The following is a 13478-nucleotide window of genomic DNA, read 5'->3' on the forward strand; positions in this document are numbered from 1 at the left end:
GCTTATTATGCATGTGTGATTCAAAAAGTTTCATGAAAGGGCATAACAATCGGGTCTTGGCTTGAGAGAAAAATGCTCTAAAAAACATAAGCTTGGATTGTGATTATCCTGTGTGAGTGTGACAACTTTCTTAACTCAACATTGAAGGAGTTGTTGATGAGAACCATGGAATAAGCAACCTGAGACTCTCTTTGATCCTATGTCTCCATTTATGATGGAGAGCTCGGCTCCCTCATAGCTTTGTGACCGTTTTTTATCGTTTATTTTTTATTTTTATTTTTAATTCAATTATTTTTTTACTTTAAAATACTTTCAACGTCCATATTTACCACACTTCAAAAAAATACTTTTTCTATCTTTGTACAATACTACATACTTCTCTTTAGAATTTAAAACCGCGTCTTCTTCAAACCCTCAAAATAACCAAAATGCACCAACAAGAAACACCCCAACCCTGAGCAGTTAGTACCATTTCCCGATCCAATAATGGTACCGAACTGGAACCACTACCAAATGGTACCGTATTTATTTATACAGAACAGTACTCCGGACTAGATTTGGCAAAAAAAAATGGTACTCAGTACCCCGTACCAAATTCAACAGGGAAAATACCGGATCGGCTCGACAGTGCAATTGCTACGACACTACCTAAAAAAGATGCAATATATTTCCGAGAATTTGTAATTCACTTCGATTGTTCTTTGGTAGTTGGCATCTTTTTTCCACATCATACATAGTCCAAAAGTATAAATATGCATCATATTGTATAAATAATTAAAATATAAAATTCATGTGTAACACATGTTATGCTTTGAATGCCTTAAAGAAACAATTAAGCGATCGCCCTTGTTAACGGTGTTACTAGATTGTAAGCATATCCACCATTAAATTGTCTATTCTTATATACCATAATATCCATACTATGTTGTTAAGGTTTTAATGTACACACATTTGATACGCATGCATTACATCCCTATGACAGTGAGTAATGTTTTAAAAGAAATTCAATTGTTAGTTATATATATGAATTATGAAAATGAGCAAATTTTTCCAAAAAATCAAAACCTTGGCATATTAATATCTCAATTCTCATGTCTTCTAAAGTTTTAAGGATATGTTGCTTTTGTCTAAAGAAGCATACAAAACTACAAATACAAAAGCATACAAAACTATAAAAGCAACAAAAATATTTTCTAATAAAGCAACATAACTACAAAATGAGCAATAATATAAAAAAGCATACAAAAAGACATTTTCATTTTCCAAACAAACACACACAAGCTATCACAATGTGTTTCATTCCTATTTTCATTTATTTAACCTTTTCTACTAATCTTTCAATATAGTAAAGATATTTGCCCCTTAACAATCAACTTGACCATTTTACCCCTCAGTTCGGTACTAGTATCGAGTACCGGTACCATGGTTGGTATCGGTACTGGTACCATACTCCCTCTAAATGGGTCTGGTACTCGGGATTTTGAGCAAATTCGGTATTCAGGAGATCGGGAATTGTACCTTCATTTGAACGACCAATCTATTCAGCATTCGTCTACTATTATGGCGATTCCAAACCCGAATTCATTCACTCAACCCGACGAAGTACCTAAAGTAAAATGGAAGGCCCTAACTAAACCTTGGGAACCAGTAGAAGTGATGGCATCGACACATTAATGGGTTGATATATCCGATGATGTGAAAATGGGCAACGACAAAAAACATGATTATTTTTGGAGGCGAGTTATTAACCGTTTTCCACAAAGAAATGAAGCAAGGAGAATATCGTACCAAAGACCAAGTGTACTTGAAATAGGGAAAGACAAACAAGGAAGTCACGTTGTTTAACGATTTGTATAACACGAAATGTCAATAGCATAACAGAGAAAGTGATGACGTGATTTTCAAGAAAGCGCTAAAAGTGTACCAAAAATAAAACAAGACGCATTCTCAAATTTGTTTTTCGAATTTTGTGAAAGATAACGAAAGATGGAAAAGAGTAAAAACATCCGAACAACATGTCGGTGGTGGTTCAAAACGGTCAAAAACATTGGAATCCGATTACACTGCATTAGATGATTGTGTTGGAATGGACCTCGACGATGATGAAACCATTTAAATTACACTGCCTTCCCCCAACGGGAAGGGACGAAACGAAACGCAAAGACACAGGTTAATCCAAATATTCATATGAGTTAAAAAGCGATAGGGGCAAAGATTAAGGGTCTAATACAAGAATAGACAAATTTTTAGATTTCTCTACATAAAGAGAGCGTACGAAACAAAAAAAAAAATAATGAAATGAAACTCTTAATGCAAGACCCAAGTCACTATACCAGGGAGATGCATGAATTGGCATTAGCAGTAAAAGTCGAAATTAGGAAAAAAAATATAATATTTAGTCTTTTTAAGCGCATGTTGGGTTGTTTTTTAGGTTTTTTTTATTAAATGTTATGTTTTTTTTTTAGTTTTTAATTTTTCATTTTCTTGTTATGCATTTTTAATTATAATATATATATTATGGAAATTGTTTCTTATGAATAGTGAACTTCCACAATTTTTGTTTTTTTAGTCCCTGGACTTTATGTTGTTTTTTGGCAGAATTGGTCCCTGTACTTTGGCAACTTTGGTCCTCATTTTTTAGCCATTTTGACACTTTTGGTTATTGTAATCGATATTTTTACATTTTTTGGGAACCTTTTAATATTTAAAGTTTGGCCACAAAACTTTAACGGTTTGACAACTTTGATCCCTTTTCTATTTAGGAACCTTTTAATATTTAAAGTTTGGCCACAAAACTTTAACGGTTTGACAACTTTGGTCCTCATTTTTCAGCCATTTTGACACTTTTGGTCCTTGTAATCGATATTTTTACATTTTTTAGGAACCTTTTAATATTTAAAGTTTGGCCACAAAACTTTAACGGTTTGACAACTTTGATCCCTTTTCTATTTAGGAACCTTTTAATATTTAAAGTTTGGCCACAAAACTTTAACGGTTTCACAACTTTGGTCCTCATTTTTTAGCCATTTTGACACTTTTGGTCCTTATAATCGATATTTTTACATTTTTTAGGAACCTTTTAATATTTAAAGTTTGGCCACAAAACTTTAACGGTTTGACAACTTTGATCCCTTTTCTATTTAGGAACCTTTTAATATTTAAAGTTTGGTCACAAAACTTTAACGGTTCGACAACCTTGATCCCTTTTCTAAAAACTTGCTAATTCCTACCGCTTTAATTCTTTAGCCATTTTGACACTTCTGGTCCTTGCAGTCAAAACTTTTACATTTTTTCATAAAAACATGAACAAAACGGTCCGGGGCAAAGCCCGGGCTTGTCATCCTTGCACTTTCTACGTCTGTCATATTTATCGATTCGGAAACAACATTGAAAGCTTCTGGCCCCCGTGTAACGGGGGTAACCTTTCTAGTTTGAATTAATGAAGTTTAATTTTTTTATTTAAATTGAATTGTTTAAAAAATTAAATAATTAATTAATGCATGTCATGGTGACCACTCCTTGTATGTGGCAAGAAAGCATGAAAATATGGTAAAATTGAGGTGACGCTAATGTGGCAGGCAAAAAGATATGACAAGTATGGTACCACTCCCTCTAGCCAAATGTTTAGTTTCCCTTTTGTCTACTTTCATTTATGTCATTCTTATTGTGTTTCTCCCTCTATCATATCTTTGTTAACTGTTTTCTAGTCCTGAACCTGCTTATTTCATTTTCTTATTATGGCTAATGACAAATACTATAACAGATGCCCACTAAGTGTCATCAAGGTTTCATCCATCGAAAAGGAATGCCACAAGTGCCCCTAAGTAGCAAAAAGGAAAATATAAACCCATAAGGAAACAAGGAAAAATCATAATGTTTCAAAGACCCATTAGACAACAAATTTGCCAAAATAACATGCTCAAAAACAATAACAAGTATGTTGTTATATAGTATGTGCTAATGTGATGTTCTTGTTCCCTAGTAGGGGTACATTGGTGGTTCCTTATTTAGCAATAAACAAGTATGTTGCATAGTTACATTAACGTGTTACCTTTTATTTCAATATATGATAGATCGCTATAGAATAAATTGTTACATAACAATACATACAATTGGTCAAATAGACAGTCTAATGATAATACAATCGAAAATATACACACTCACAATCTACATAACAGTGGAAAGTGAACGTACATGCCTCTCCATCTCTAACTAACTACTAGATATATTAAAAAAATGATAAGCTATTGATATTGTCATTGTTAGGGACTTGAAATTTTATATTGAACACTCATAATGCCTCAAATACTTATTTGCATTATGGATGAGTGGTGTGCAATATTGTTGTAGATGATCCCATTTAAGAATGTATGTTTTGGTTATTGTGATATCTTCATGTCATGGGGTGTGTATATCCAACTATTGAACAATTTCATATCCATCGACATGTTTTCTTGCTCATTTTGGGATCTTTCTAAACTCCTTTTTTGCTTTCTCAAGCATATGTCTCTGTGGCCGGGGATTGTTGACTTATCATGTGACGGAGCTTGGACATTTATTTTGGGGGGGCCGAAAGTATAATATATATGAAAATTGGAGAGCATGGGGGGCCACAACAAAAATTTTATATTTTTAGGCTAAATATGTATAAAATCTAAAGAGTAAGGATTATTGTGACAAAAAAATCAGGGGGGGGCAGAACCCCCCCTTGCCCTAAGCAAGCTCTGTCTATTGTCACACCCCCAAACCAGAACGACGGAAACGTTCGGGGGCGGAGGACGTCATGCTCAGTATCATAACCATAGTGAAGAAAGTAAACACAACCATCATAAATATAATTTAAAAGGTTACATCGTTTCAAAAGTATATGTTTCCAAATGAATTACATATGATGTCAAAATATAGCAAAAGAATCTACGCCTTAGCGTCTTGACTTCAGAAATCTTGTGGTTACCTGTTTTACCAATTACCTGAGAATACAAGTTGTTTTGAAAGAGTATCAACATAAAGCTGGTGAGTTCATAAGCAAGTTTATGAATGAAAAATGAATGATGTTCCTTTTTGTTTGTTACAAGTTTGTTTCCAGAAAATCCAATATTTTCTAAAGGGTTGTTATAGTCTTAACTTAACCAAGATTTAGTGTATGTAAGTAAATCGTCATACTCGTGTATGTGTGGTTTTATATTTAAATAAAACTCCTTAAATCCCCGTGAACTGTGTGTTTTGTTAATTTTCCATGTGAGATGTTATAACCATATTAAACTCGAAGACCTCGTACTCGACGTTCTTCAGGCTTCAAAATGTTATGACACTTGTCACCCCAGACCTGACGGTCTAGCTGTTGCAAGCAGCTTAGGTGCGGGTTTGTCAGACCCAATATAGATCTATACACAACTATCACGCTCTCCCTCCAGGAGATTCTGATTATAACTACATGACTTTACTGTGGTACTTAAGAGTACCCCGAAGGAGAATGTCTCACAAATTTATTTATTAACAAGTTCACGTAGTGTGTAATGAAATACTTGTTTTGTAAGTCGATTGAGTTATTGTTTTCTTTGTCAAACGAAGTGCTCAAACTATACCTATTATAGTTTATCAAAAGTGTTATGTGTTTGAATGAAACCTTGATATGCATGTCTTTGTATTTCCATAAAATGACATTTAAAATACTAAGTGTAAATCGTACACACCTTGCTCAGCATGTTACAAGGTGTGAATAACTTTTAAACATGTATTTGACAGTTTTACCCTTAACTGTCATTGTTTTATAATATTTATAGAAAAATCATCGTAAGTCGAAAACTGAATCCGTAAACTCTGAGTATTTGGAAAAAGAGTCTACTGTATCCATACTGTTGGATTAGTGTCTAAGCCCGTAACTATATTTGGTATGTACTTGACCCGGTTATGCATGGTCCTTTTGGGTTGCCTTCACCAAAGCAACTTGACAAGGTAATTTGATATGAGAGAGAGGATATTATGGTTTATTAATATATTATAAGAATAATATATTAAAGGAGAAATCATATTTATTTAATTAGTATTAGTCATAAATTAATTAGAAAATTAATTTGGTGACTAAAAGAGATTAATTAAATAAAGGGGCATAAACTGTCAAATGTGTGATAGTTGAGTTTTGGGCTGGGAAACCTAATGGACTAAGGGGGAACGAAATTATGATGAAGGATCATCATATTTTCGTCCAAGGGCCTTATTCCAGAAGGTTCCTTGGGCTACTTGGTGGCTAAGGTATCCATTAGGGTTTAGACTGAAACCCTAGCAGCCTGCACTATAAATAAGACCCCAAGGCTCCAATTTTCGGCCACATGCTTCCAAGAGAAACCCTAGGGCCGAAAATTAGCATCCTCCCTCCTCTCTCAAAGTTGCCTTCTTGCTTGAGGTGTTTGTGATCCATTAGAGGAGTTACAATTGTGACTCTGAGCTCAAGAGAAGAAGAAAAGAAGATCTAATCCAATCTTTGAAGAGGTAAACATCTAGATCTGATGTAATAAGTTAATTTTCGAATTATGTATGCTAGATTAGGGTTTGAAAGTCTTGGATTCAATGCATGTACAATAGAGAAACCTAGATCCAAGCATTAGGGTTTGTATGAGCACATAGGATTGTTCTTATGCTTAAAACCCATCAAAATTTTCCTATAATTTTTGGTGGTCTCAAACCAGGGTGAAAATGTTCATCTTCACAACCTGGTCCGACTTTGATGCTGCAGTGATAGACAGTTTTGTAAAAACCAGCATAAATTGTAGAAAAATCGTATGGAGATGTGAAAGTAGTTATTTTAAAGGTATAAACCTGAACTACATGCATATTAAATAGTTTTGAAAAATATTAAGTTTAAGTTGGGTAAAACAATTCGTGAACAGGTCACAACGTTTCTGTTGTAAGCTGTCAAGTTAAGTTTCAAATATGTTTTGGTGTTTTAACTTGTATTCCCCCCCCCCCCCCCCCCGAAAACTAAAGAAAACGGGAAAATGTAGGGGTATGAACTCACCTTGAGTGATTTCTAAAAGAGTGGAAGGTTGAAGTCGAGGAGTATCAAGTCAAGAACACTTGATGAACACGTGGAAGCTTGGATGATCCTAAGAACGATTTTTGGTGTTAAGATATGAGTCGATGATCCAAGAGTGTTATGAAATTATGGAATAACAATTGAGTTTAGATGGAATACTTACCAAAAAGTACAGTAGTAACTCAAGAACACTTTCACAAAGTGGTGGGAAGTAGAGAGAAAATGAGGCTCTTTTGGTGTTTTGAGAAGTGTAAGTGTTTGAAATGATCAAGTAAGCCAAGAAATCCTCCAGGGATTTCTATATATATTGAAGGTTGTTGGAGCATGTAACAACGTAAATTTTCAAACAATTTTTCGTTTTTAAAACATAATTCATTCATAACAAAACCCATTGTATCACATAATATCTCAATGAACAACCCCAGAATCTCAAGTACATAAATCTTCATCAGTGTGTACAGACCATGTCGACGCCTTCCCGCGATCCTCGCTAGTACCTGAAACACATAACACAACAACTGTAAGCATAAATGCTTAGTGAGTTCCCCAAGATACCACATACAACACATACGCCTTTCCAGGCCATAACTCTGTAGGATCTTCCGATCCATGTGTCTCAGGGAACTTCCGTCCCGAATCCCGGTAGACCTTCCGGTCCTACCCGTATCGACCTTCCGGTCCGTAACCTCCTGACCTTCCGGTCCATGTCATCTTGACCTTCCGGTCCATATCATCTTGACCTTCCGGTCCTTACCATACATAACATACATAGCACACACATATCACATAACCGCATATAACACGTACATCTCATAGCATACAAGACCTTCCGGTCACACATAGGTACCCTTCCAGGTACAGTATAGTGAGAAGACTCACCTCAATGAAGTCGGATAAATTCTTGAGCTCAACGTCCCGACATACCCTCCTCCTATTATACAAATAACATTCGCGATCAATATTCTCTCATAGCATCATCTCTAAAGATTGGGTAGAAGGCCATTCTACCCCTCTTTGAACTCTCTTGAATCAGTCTTGACCATAACCCTAAGGTCAACGAAAGTCAACTGTCAAACTTTGACCCGACTCGTCGAGTGCACACGGGCGACTCGGCGAGTCCATGCGGGTCCTCTGAATCCTTCTAGCCTCTCTTGGCTCGTTGAGTCATCCTTCCACTCGACGGGTTCCTCCTGTCACGAATCGCGGGGCAACCCCGACTCGAATCGTCGAGTCCACTTATGGGCTCGGCGAGTTGCTTCTATGCTCACACTCAAATGACCTTCTGAGGTCAGATCTGCTTCTCCAATCTATAGATCTGACCTTCCCAAGCATGATAATCACGAAAAGGTTCGAACTTTGGGCTCATGCATCACACTATCACCTCTATATGCCAAAATAACCCTTAAAATGATAACCTAAGCCCCAACCTCATAAAGGACTACATAAAGCTGGAGAATAGGGACTCTATGGACCTCTCAAGGTCCAGATCTGATGATATTGACACAAGGGGACATCACATACACTAGATCTCTTACCCAAAAGAAGAGAAAAAGCCCTAGATTCATGAAATCTATTACTCAATGAAAATGGACATGAATCCTTACGTCCCACAGCAGCTCTGCACCAAATGATGGAAGATTTGAGTCCCACAAGACTGCCTAGCTCAAAATCCTCTCTTCCCTTTGCTAAAACACACCAAATAATGATGAATTAGCCTTCCTCTTGCACCACCAACGATCTCTCTGCTCTCTAGGGTTTCTCAGGGGTGAAGTGGCCGCAAATGGAGGCCATAAAGGCCTTTAAATAGGGCACAGACCCCGAGAATTAGGGTTTCAATCCACAGCGCGGACTCGTCGAGTCCACCCTTTCCGACTCGTCGAGTCCGTTCATTAATCCAGTCAGCACATGCGATCCTACTCGACGAGTCTACGCCTCAACTCGTCGAGTCCCTCCCTTTTACTCAAAAGAATAAATGATCAAACATAATACCTGGAAATCCGGATGTTACAATTCTCCCCCACTTAAATTAGATTTCGCCCTCGAAATCGCTCCTCCACATACAGATCGAATCCCATAACCAAATGGCACCATCGATAGGATCTCATGCCACACAGCTTCCATCCTCTCTGGACACCTGGATCCCAACAGGGATTCCCAATCCCGGAGGAAAACCAACCCTTCAGATTCTCTCCCGACATAATCCAACAATCGGCTACCGATCCCTCATACCAAACATAGCAACCATCCGAATCACGACCCAAGAAACGAAAGGGTTTACATCCCACCAGGGCTCATCCACTGAACCACTAACATAATCCATTCGAACAATAAACTTTCAACATCCTGTTCTCTGACACAAGAGAATCATGCTCGCTCAGAAGTCCTCAGACATCTAAAATCATAAGACTCGGCTGCATCCCTCGTATCCCCTTTTAACACTGAGTACCAGATCTGATCTCGACCCAACAGTTGAACCTCCAGGGTCATCCGTTGCATTATCCCAACCGTCTCCATGGTTTCCTTCTTACTATAACCCCATCGGCCCAAGGTGACACACGAATAACGAAGTTCGCTTAACCCTAAGAGAATGCTACCTACCCATCTGGAGATCGACTCAACCCCGACCTATGTCATCTGTACTCATCGTTCCATGCAACTTGCGGTACCTCCCGTACCCGAGTACTGACCCACACAGGTCTAAGACATCAGATGACAAACAATACTCCTCAACATGGAACCCACCTCAGAGTCCAGAATCTCATCTCACCTATTCAACGCACCACCAGAGCCAAACTCAAACTCGAGAGTTTGGTCCGACCCAGAGTTGGAACCACTCGTCCCAACGAAGCACTCAACTCAGAACTCATTTCCCGCAACTCATGCGTACCTCACTTATCCCATTCTTTCAGATTGCAATGACCACACCTTACTCAGAACATAATGATCCCCTAACATTGAGGAGACCCCGATCTCGCCCCTTGTCTGACCACCAGGTTCCCAAAAACTCACCAATCAGGGCCACCCCATGCCTAAAACTCTCTGCGCCGTGCTCTGATCAAAGAGTACTTTATCATAACAACTTCTCGCTAACTAGTGTGTACTACGTCTTCTCGTAACACCACCTCAACCTCTCACTGACTGGTGAGTACTACGGCTTCCCGCAGTATCACCACAACCTCTAACTGACTGGTGAGTACTACGGCTTCCCGCAGTATCACCACAACCTCTCACTAGTGAGTACTACGGCTTCCCGTAGCATCACAACAACCTTTGACTAGTGAGTACTACGGCTTCCCGTAGCATCACAACAACCTCTGACTAGTGAGTACTACGGCTTCCCGTAGCATCACAACAACCTCTGACTAGTGAGTACTACGGTTTCCCGTAACATCACAACAACCTCTAACTAGTGAGTACTACGGCTACCCGTAGCATCACAACAACCTCTCACTAGTGAGTACTACGGCTTCCCGTAGCATCACAACAACCTCTGACTAGTGAGTACTACGGCTTCCCGTAGCATCACAACAACCTCTGACTAGTGAGTACTACGGCTTCCCGTAGCATCACAACAACCTCTAACTAGTGAGTACTACGGCTTCCCGTAGCATCACAACAACCTCTGACTAGTGAGTACTACGGCTTCCCGTAGCATCACAACAACCTCTGACTAGCGAGTACTACGGTTTCCCGTAGCATCACAACAACCTCTAACTAGTGAGTACTACGGCTTCCCGTAGCATCACAACAACCTCTCACTAGTGAGTATTACGGCTTCCCGTAGCATCACAACAACCTCTGACTAGTGAGTACTACGGCTTCCCGTAGCATCACAACAACCTCTAACTAGTGAGTACTACGGCTTCCCGTAGCATCACAACAACCTCTAACTAGTGAGTACTACGGCTTCCCGTAGCATCACAACAACCTCTGACTAGTGAGTACTACGGCTTCTCGTAGCATCACAACAACCTCTAACTGACTCACACACTCCGCGGACCAATCATATATAGGTGCATGCACTTACCCAAATTATGCATCACTATATCTGGCAGAAATCGCCATAATAAAACACCCTTCTCTACTGCAATCCATATTCTTGGACAATCTCACTTTCTGACATCAACCGAAAGGACTCCCACTGGAATCATAGATGCTTGACCTACCACCTGCCATCTCCACTCAAGACTCAAAATCATCCGAAATCCAATGCATTAAATTCGGATACCTCGATACACCACCATAGAACCTCACGTTATCTCGTCTCATCCACTGATCTTCCTGTTCCACAACCTGGAATTGGTTGTCTAATCAACTTCTGCCCTTCCCAGGCTGACTAACAGCCCCATCATTGAACCAGAATTTCTCAACCGTCGAACTCACCCTACGAGCCAACCATCTCGAATTCACCCGTTTGACCTCGAAGAATTTCCGTTCACCCCAAGGTCTCCGACCAACGGCCAATTGCCGTGGAGACACTTATCCTTTTCAGACATAACACATCCATTATCTCGCTCTGCACCTCGTCTCAATCACCCATAACCCTGGGCTCATGAGTTCGTACTGTCGATCTCTCCGTATCCAGATCTCTAACCATTCTCAATCGAATCTCTAATCCCCTCAATAAAATACCCGGTTCTCCCCCACTTAGGGTTCGAACCAACCCCAATCGGCGTACCAGCAGCCTATCACACCGACTGTTTCCTCCAGAAATCACCGCACCTACTCTTGGAAGGTGCTACGCAACGCTCGATGATATCCCGACAGAGATCGAGCAGCTCCAGATGCCCCGAAACTCAGATGAAATCCTCAGAACTTCCCACCATGACTGCCTCTAGTCATTCAGAGTCTCAAACCATTCCATCACCGAACCTCCTAACTGTCCAGTATTAACCCTGACTCTTAGTCTGGAAGTAATGATCTACCGTACTCCTCATCATCGACTCCTCAACCAACGTTCCATCACGTCACTTATCATAAGAGCAGAAACCATATTTCCGCCCTTAACACTCATCAAAGACATTAAGGGTCACCGCCCTGATATACTCCTCTTGATCGTCCGATGCTGCAGCTAACACATGCCCTACTATACTCAAATAGGGTGTATCCTGGTCCTTGACCATCTCAGTCCCCACTGACGACCTGTTCAAGTTATATCTTTACTTCGCGGCAGACCTACTGCCATAAACTCTGGTTGGAGATCACCATCTGTGCAATCCCACAGGGCTCACCCTCAAACTCAAAAACCGAAATCTCATCACCTCTTACGTCTCCCCCAGGAAACGGAAATAACACTACTCGGGTCTCAGAAAGTGACCTCTCCACTATCGGCCGGTCGCCCAGCCCAGACCGTATTCTTCCTATAACGCATCATCCCTACTCATCCCTGAGTCTTGTGATTCCAACTGGCATATCACCCACAATCCCTCGGAGCTCACTCGATTCCCCTTTTCAAGGGATGCTCCACTAAAACTGGTTCATCATGGCCTTCTGTCCCCACACTCATTCACCTCGATCTCAGTCTAAACAATCCCCATGGAATAACTGGTAAAAACCAGAAACACTAACCGCCACATGTCATGATACTCAAACCGTGTGGTCACCTCTCGATCTGCTATGCATCATGATACCTGTACCATGTTATCTCCTCTTAATCTTCTACGAATCATGGTACTCGAACCACGTTCCCTTTTCTCAATCCATCTCAAATCATGGCACTCTAACCCTGACATCAACTCTCGTTCTGCTACCACTCATGGGACTCGACCCATGGCATCACTTCTCAATCTACTACTTATCATGGTACTCGAACCATGACATCACTCCTCAATGCTCAAATACCGGCTCATGCGTGCCTGCTCAGACGACACGTGCTCAGGGCAAAACAACGCCCTCTCGTGAAACATCCGTGTAATCACAGTCACGGACTCCGCCCCCTGCTTGAAGGACAAGAACTCCTGTGCCAACCGTTCCCGCTCCAATGGGGGAACATACTCGTCTCTGAACATGGTGGTGAACCTCTCCCAGGTCACCTCCGAAGTCTCTTGCAAGATTGAAGTTTGCCGCCACGAACTTCCACCAGTCCTTCGCCCCCAAGCGAAACTGGTTCAATGCAAACCGAACCCTCAGATGCTCCGGACACGAACAGGTGTAGAAGCATCCCTCGATATCAGAAATCCATCTCATCGCATCAATCAGATCCTGCGTCCTATCAAACTCTGGTGGCTTCGTGTTGCTGAACTCCCAGAACAGCATCGAGTCACCCCCCCTGAGGTCTAGCAGCAGCCGCAGCCTCAGTAACTGCTGCGTATCTCTCGTCGAACGTCTCAATCAAAGTGGTCTTGATAGACCCAAACATCCCAGTATCTCTGTGTGGATATCCGCAGCCCCTTCGTCGTGGATCATCTGACGAAGCTCCTCGTCACTCACGCCACTGGTCTCTGGT

Source organism: Lactuca virosa, chromosome 5, assembly GCF_052849685.1.
Source record: "Lactuca virosa cultivar CGN04683 chromosome 5, Lactuca_virosa_CGN04683_v6, whole genome shotgun sequence".
NCBI classification, from domain to species: domain Eukaryota; kingdom Viridiplantae; phylum Streptophyta; class Magnoliopsida; order Asterales; family Asteraceae; genus Lactuca; species Lactuca virosa.